Source organism: Macrobrachium nipponense, chromosome 27, assembly GCF_015104395.2.
Source record: "Macrobrachium nipponense isolate FS-2020 chromosome 27, ASM1510439v2, whole genome shotgun sequence".
NCBI lineage: Eukaryota > Metazoa > Arthropoda > Malacostraca > Decapoda > Palaemonidae > Macrobrachium > Macrobrachium nipponense.
Genome location: NC_087216.1, coordinates 74,091,621 through 74,099,120, shown reverse-complemented (window position 1 = coordinate 74,099,120; position 7,500 = coordinate 74,091,621).

Here is a 7,500-nt window from a genome sequence, read left to right as displayed (position 1 = left end):
ATCAAAACATGTGTGAGGTAATCTTGTAAGTAATTAAATTAATTAAAAGACATCACTCCATCAACAACTTTAAAAGTCTAAGTATTTACTTGATTTCAGAAGTCTAAGTACTTCCTTGGTTCTAAGTCCCTTCAAGTAAATTGAAGGAAAACAACTTAATTACCACTCTATGTTTCTACCTAAACAAATCATATTTAAATACAATCATATTTGTACACTGGTGTACAAGAAAACACATAATAGTATCAAACTCAAAATTTATAAGTGAAATTCACTATATCAGGGAAATTACTGTTACTTGAAAACAAAGCAAAGTTTAATTAATTCTTGAATTAATTAAGTAAAATTAAATCAAAATTGATTTATCACAAAATTAAAAAAAAATTAGTTCAATCAAAATTCAAAAGTGTTGGTCAATAATTAAAATTTGGAAATTAATTCACAAGTGCTAAACAACAATGAAACTTGAAAAGAATTCTAAGTAAATGCAAATCAATTCACAAGTGTTAAATTCAATTAAATGTGCAATAATTAATTAATGAAAACCACTAAGTTAATTAAATTGTGAATGCAAATGAAAACACAGAAAAATTTGGAAAATACCCAAATTGTAAAAAATACCAATCACATAGAATATAAAATAAAAACACACACTTCAATAAGAAAAAAAGGAATAAATGCACACAAAAAATCAGTTCAAATGAAACAAACGCAAAACAAAAATTTGTAATGTGTAAAAATTGAAATAGTTTCACTCAAACCATTGTAACTATTAGTTGCAACTAATCAAAATATAACACACTTTACCTTGATACCAGTTCCTTTCTGCTGAGGCTGGTTTCACAATTTCACCACACAATATTTCTCAAATAAAAATAAAAGGCGCTGTTACACACTTGTACAATGTTTGTGCAGATTCCACAAAAAGCACTAAATGATATTAAATAACTCTAAGAAATATCAAATTTGAAATTTATATGAGTGCCCAACAATTACGTACACTAAAGTCTTTACGTTAATATTAAATCAAAAGTGGCCTGAGAGAGAGAGAGAGAGAGAGAGAGAGAGAGAGAGAGAGAGAGAGAGAGAGAGAGAGAGAGAGAATGTCTGAATGCCAGGATTTCAAAATCTATAATGAAAGCTTTCTTACAGAAACTGTGCAGTGAATTTGGTACAAAACGATTTGGGCATGCGAAAGATGATGCAATCTTTCTAAAAGCTTCTAATATGACGTAACTTTACAGAAAAATCGTGAAATCTGCACGTGGTTTGCTCAACAAAGACACATACTCGACGAAACAGACTCGAGCGAGCAAGTGTGATCAAGATTGACATGTTATAACAAAACGGAGACTTCGAGGTCCCCAATCTCAAGGCGATGAAAAGATACCAAAACAACTTTATCTTGGAACAGACAAAATTAATCTCTCTCTTTTCATTCTATGTTATATATTCTTTTACCTTATGTTATGCAAAATCTGAACCTACATTTTAAGACATCCTATTACTCTAAGCTAGCTAAGGAATCTGAAAAATTTTAAGACATCCTATTACTCTAAGCTAGCTAAGGGATCTGAAAAATATTACAAAACTCTATATATAACATTTCATACATCCAAGAGAGGGAATATGCATTATATAATAATAATATAATAATATGCGTATGTATGTATGCACATATCGAAGTATGTGATTATGTGCTTTTGCACATATTTATTGTATTTATACTGATATGTTGCAGCACATTCAAGAGACAGAGTACAGTTGATTTACAAAGTAAAATAGAAAAAATCGAATGTTTAATTCATAAAGTTACTTTTCATTAGGAGTATTGTGTCAGTTATATATCAAGCAATCTTTGCCATATAATACCAAAAACTTCGAAAACTTGCATATGAATTCTCGCTACTGTTAACCATTGATCTTTCTCTAGATGATATTTATGTTTCCAGGCATTTGTGCCTAAATAAATACTAGTAATTAGTTAGTGATTAGGACGAAAAACTCGATTTCATTTTTTGGTGAAGACGTAATGCAAGTTAGATACTCGACACAATGAAATATAAGAACTTGAAGTGGAGTCGACGTCGCTCTTGCAGCGATGTAGGTCGTACATCTCCCTGGATTTGTAGAAATAAGACCAATTCATTACCCGGAAATAGGAAAGTGTAGGAAATGAAATCGGAGGTCATGAATGCTCTTTGGAGCGTCCCTTCGTCCCATAGCTGCAGCTCCGTTTATTCCTTTTACTGTATCTCCTTTCATAGTCTCTTTCTTTTAGCTTCCTTTCAACTCTATCCCAACAATTATTTCATAGTGGAACTGCTTTGAGGTTTTCCTCCTGTTACACCATTCAAACCTTTTTGCTCTCGGCTTTCGTTTCAGCACTGAATGACCTCATAGGTCCCAGCGCTTGGCATTTGACCCAAATTAGTGTCTTGGCATGCCACTCAGATGGAAAATCTCTGGCTATGCATCATGATCAGGTATTGCCGCGGTGCGTGGTCTGCAGTGGGAGGTTAAAAGGAACATATTCTTTGGAGGGTTGAATATCAGTTCAGAGGTCCCGTGGGCTGTATACATAAGAATAAGGTTATCATAATAATAATAATAACAATAGTAGTAGTATTAATAATAACAATAATAATATTGGGTAAATATTTATTCCAATACATCATTACCAATAATAGTAATAGATCATGAATGTTTTTAAATATTATTATTATTATTTTTTTTTTTTTTTTATTTTTTTTTTTTTTTTTTTTTTTTTGCTCTATCACAGTCCTCCAATTCGACTGGGTGGTATTTATAGTGTGGGGTTCCGGGTTGCATCCTGCCTTCTTAGGAGTCCATCACTTTCCTTACTATGTGCACCGTTTCTAGGATCACACTCTTCTGCATGAGTCCTGGAGCTACTTCAGTCTCTAGTTTTTCTAGATTCCTTTTCAGGGATCTTGGGAACGTGCCTAGTGCTCCTATGATTATGGGTACAATTTCCACTGGCATATCCCATGTCCTTCTTATTTCTATTTTCAGATATTGGTACTTATCCATTTTTTCCCTCTCTTTCTCTTCAACTCTGGTGTCCCATGGTATTGCGACATCAATGAGTGATACTTTCTTCTTGACTTTGTCAATCAACGTCACGTCTGGTCTATTTGCATGTATCACCCTATCCGTTCTGATACCATAGTCCCAGAGGATCTTTGCCTGATCGTTTTCTATCACTCCCTCAGGTTGGTGTTCGTACCACTTATTACTGCAAGGTAGCTGATGTTTCTTGCACAGGCTCCAGTGGAGGGCTTTTGCCACTGAATCATGCCTCTTTTTGTACTGGTTCTGTGCAAGTGCCGGGCATTCGCTTGCTATGTGGTTTATGGTTTCATTTTTTGCATTGCACTTCCTACATATGAGAGAGATGTTATTTCCGTCTATCGTTCTTTGAACATATCTGGTTCTTAGGGCCTGATCTTGTGCCGCTGTTATCATTCCTTCAGTTTCCCTTCTTTAGCTCTCCCCTCTGTAGCCATTGCCATGTGTCATCGCTGGCTAGTTCTTTAGTCTCTCATGTATTGTCCGTGCATTGGTCTGTTGTGCCAGTCCTCTGTTCTGTTTGTCATTGTCCTGTCTCTGTATATTTCTGGGTCTTCGTCTGCTTTTATTAGTCCTTCTTCCCCATGCACTCTTTAGCCACTCGTCTTCACTGGTTTTCAGATATTGCCCCAGTGCTCTGTTCTCGATGTTGATGCAGTCCTCTATACTTAGTAGTCCTCTCCCTCCTTCATTTCGTGTTATGTATAGTCTGTCCGTATTTGCTCTTGGGTGTAGTGCTTTGTGTATTGTCATATGTTTCCTGGTTTTTTGAGGCCCTGGTGTGTGAACCATTTTAAAGAGGCAGTTCAGATTATTATATGTTTCCCTCAAAGTAGCAGAAAGTGATAAGTTTTATCTTAGCGCATGTTTAGAAGAGACACCTTCATTTTTGTTTTAATACATACGTGTGTATATGAATGGTTTTCATACATGCGATGCTGTTGCTTGAATTGCATTCTTTGCCTGGGAGATAGAGTGCCTGCTCATGCATACGCATTTAGCGCAATTTGTGCTGACCGACCAAGGGGTAGTGTCAGGGGAGGGTAGTGGTGTCTTTCATGGGGGAATGTTTGACGGGGAGGGTGAAGCTTTTTTTTTTTTTTTTTTTTTTTTTTTCCGTGGGGGTGAACTTGTTGTTTTTTTTTCTTTGTGTCGGGATAATAGGGGCGAGCTTGGCCTTGAATAGGAAATTTCAATGCCATGGAATCAGCTAATAAAGACTGTGTGATGATGTGAGATGCCCGTAGGGTTTCTTTTAGAAAGATTTTTTTTTCTTTCTCTTGAGTGAAGAGAAAATGAAAATGAAATGCATATGGATGTGGTGCAAGTTTTCCGTATGCTTTGGAGAATACATTTATGCAATGTTAGAGGGCATAATTATAAATGGGGATTCATTCAGAGATTATTTTTTCAATGGAGATTTGTTTGGGAAATGGAGATTATTTTAAAGTGGTGGTGATTGGTGGTGATTGGTGATGACTGGTGTTGTCAATTGGTGATGCTTGGTGTTGCTGAGTGGTGATACAGGGGGAGTGGTGTGTGGTAATTATTTTAGAGTTATTGGGTATGGCAATTATGATGAATACTGGGGAATGGCAATATTAATGCCCTTACTGGAGATATTTACGAGAGAATTATTAAGAGAATTATTATTTTTACCGGAGATGTTTTACGGGGGTTACTTAAGTAGTATTATCATTACTGGGGATATTTTTGGGGATTCTGTCAGAGTTCATGGTGTTAATATTCTTTGGGGAAAGTGCCAATGATTTTATGGGTGGTGATACCAATTTCTGGCGAATTTTGGTGAATTTGATGATAGCAATTTTGGTGATACTAGCGAGTACTGATAATTGATAATTCTGATACTTTATACTGGCGAGTGCTAATATTTACTGATATTTGGTGATACTACTGATACTGGCGAATTCTGATACTGATAATTCGGATACTGGTGTTATTTTTTTATACTAACATGGGTGTTGTAATGATTATTAAGGGTGGTGATGTTTTTTTTTGTGAATGTGGGAGGAACTAACAACACATTTTTTGTTTTTTCTTTTTCTATGGGTTCAGCAGATAATTGCTTGAAGTCGACGCGAGTCACAGATGTTACAAGTGTCACGGGAAAAGTTATCAGTGCCATTAGTTTTTCTTTTCCCCTTTTTGGATGTTAGCCATCGCTGACATAAGTTTTTTTTTTTTATCATGGGCGAGTTTGAATTTATTTTTCTCTCCAGTTTGTGTGAATTTTTTTTAATATCTCAGTTCGTGACTTAGAGTCATTGTTCGGGAATGTGTTTATGATATCAGCTGTTTGATGCTGCAGAGATTTATGGGAGAATTTTTGCATTTTTGAATGTATATATAATGGCACTAAATCTTTTTTCTCTGGATATTTGTGTTCCAAAATTTGTTGGCCTCTTGCACAATTGTGTTTGTTGCAATTTTACCAGATAAGAAACTTGGTTAAGTTTCTATTTGCCTATGCCGTAGTGAATGTGGGGAAGTCTTTGCTTAGACACTTAGAATTTGGAGTTTTGTTGTAATAAGTTATGGCACACTGATGATTTTTTCTAGAATTTCCTGGACAATTTTTTGCCGAGTTTTGCCCTTTCTCGGCAGTTATGCTAAACAGAGAGTTTATAGTTTTTTACTATAACATTGAGTTATTTTCCTAGAGAATTGGAGATATAATATTTTGGAGATATAATATGTTGGCCATTTGATTTTTTTTTTTTTTTTTTTTTTTTTTTTTTTTAGATATTCCACAGTTTAGGCCTATGTGGTGAGAGCTATGTTTAGTTCAATTATTTTTTTAGTTTAATTGTTTTTTGTTGCAAAGAGAAATCTTTTTGAGGAGACATGGGGCAATATTTTTTAGTGTGTCAGCTAGATGCTTTGAGTGCATTTTTTTGGAGATGGAGTTTCATTTTTGATTATCCTGCTTGGAGTGTAATAATCTTTTTTGGAGATTTGTTTTATTCCACATGTGATTATTGGTGAGATAGAGGGAATATTGTCATGTTGGGTTATTAATTATATGGAGGAAATAATTTTTATCATCGGAGAAGTGGTGTTATTAATATGGTGATACATATATATATGGGGATGGCGTTAATGTTTGATGGTGATTTTTTTTTTTTTTTTTTTTTTTTTTTTTTTTGTGGTTATGATTTTTGGAGTTGAATTTCTGGGGTTTTACGAGCCAAGAGAGGGGTTTTTGTAGTTCTTTTTGGTTTTCGTGACTAATGAAGGGCGAAGTGGCATTACTGCATTGTGGTCCTATGGAGACGTTGCATTTTTTATATTCACCAGTGAGTTATTTTTGGGTGACATATAATTGCTGAATTGTGAGTTTACCATAGTTTTTATATCCCGGATAGGTGATAATTTTATTTATATAATTGAGTTATATCATTTGTGAGAGTTATGTCTTTGAGACAATTTTTGAGCACCGTAGTCATATCCTGGAGATAATTTTGTGAAATGTGTTTATGTGGTTTCAGTATAGAACATTTTTTTTGAGAATTATGGTTTTCTGAAGTTGCAAGTCTGACTAGATATTTCTATACTGCAGTTGCTGACAATACTGTGACTAGTCCGGTTGCTGACTCTTTTCCTCTAGTATTGATTAATCAGAGTTTTGCACTATTCTGAGAGGTGCTGATTTTTGGCATTTCACAGAGATGTATCTGCGTAAGGGAATTGTTTCCAGCTGTGTCCGATAGATGAAAAGTTGCGATGGCAAAATTCCGTGACGATAACATATCGCATTTATGGGGAAAACGCCGGGTTATGTATCATATATATATTGTGTGATGGGGAAAGTTCACTTATTATTATTGTTATTATCTTTTTTTTATTTTAATTTTTTTCCTTTTCCTACAAGAGATGTAATTGGGGCGAAGCTTTGAATAGCATTTTTTTTTTTTTTTTTTTTTTTTTGGACGGCAGATATAATTTGTCGGGTTTTGTGAATTGCATAAAGGGGCGTTTGACATTACGTCTCATCGATATTAATTATACAAGCAGTAAAAGGATTTTTGCTGTTAGACATTGGAGAGTTTTTACTGATTTTGTGGGTTGTTGAAATATCAGAGCTTGAGAGAACATTTTTCAGTGATAATTTCGGGGCTGGGCTTGTTATGTGTTTGTTATGGGCTCATTACTTTTTTCTTTTCTTTTTTTTACTTGTGAGAATTTGTGAGAATTTGTGAGTTTGAAATGTGATGACAGAAGTCCGTGGAGTTTCTGTGAGTTCTGGGTGAGGTGTATGCTAATGTATGAATTTGGAGAATTGAGTCAGAGAGCTTGTATTCTTTTTACGGGGTTATGATAATGACTTATGATTTAGCGATCCTATAAAGTTCCTTCACGAGTTGAAGTTAGAAATTAGTTCAGTGG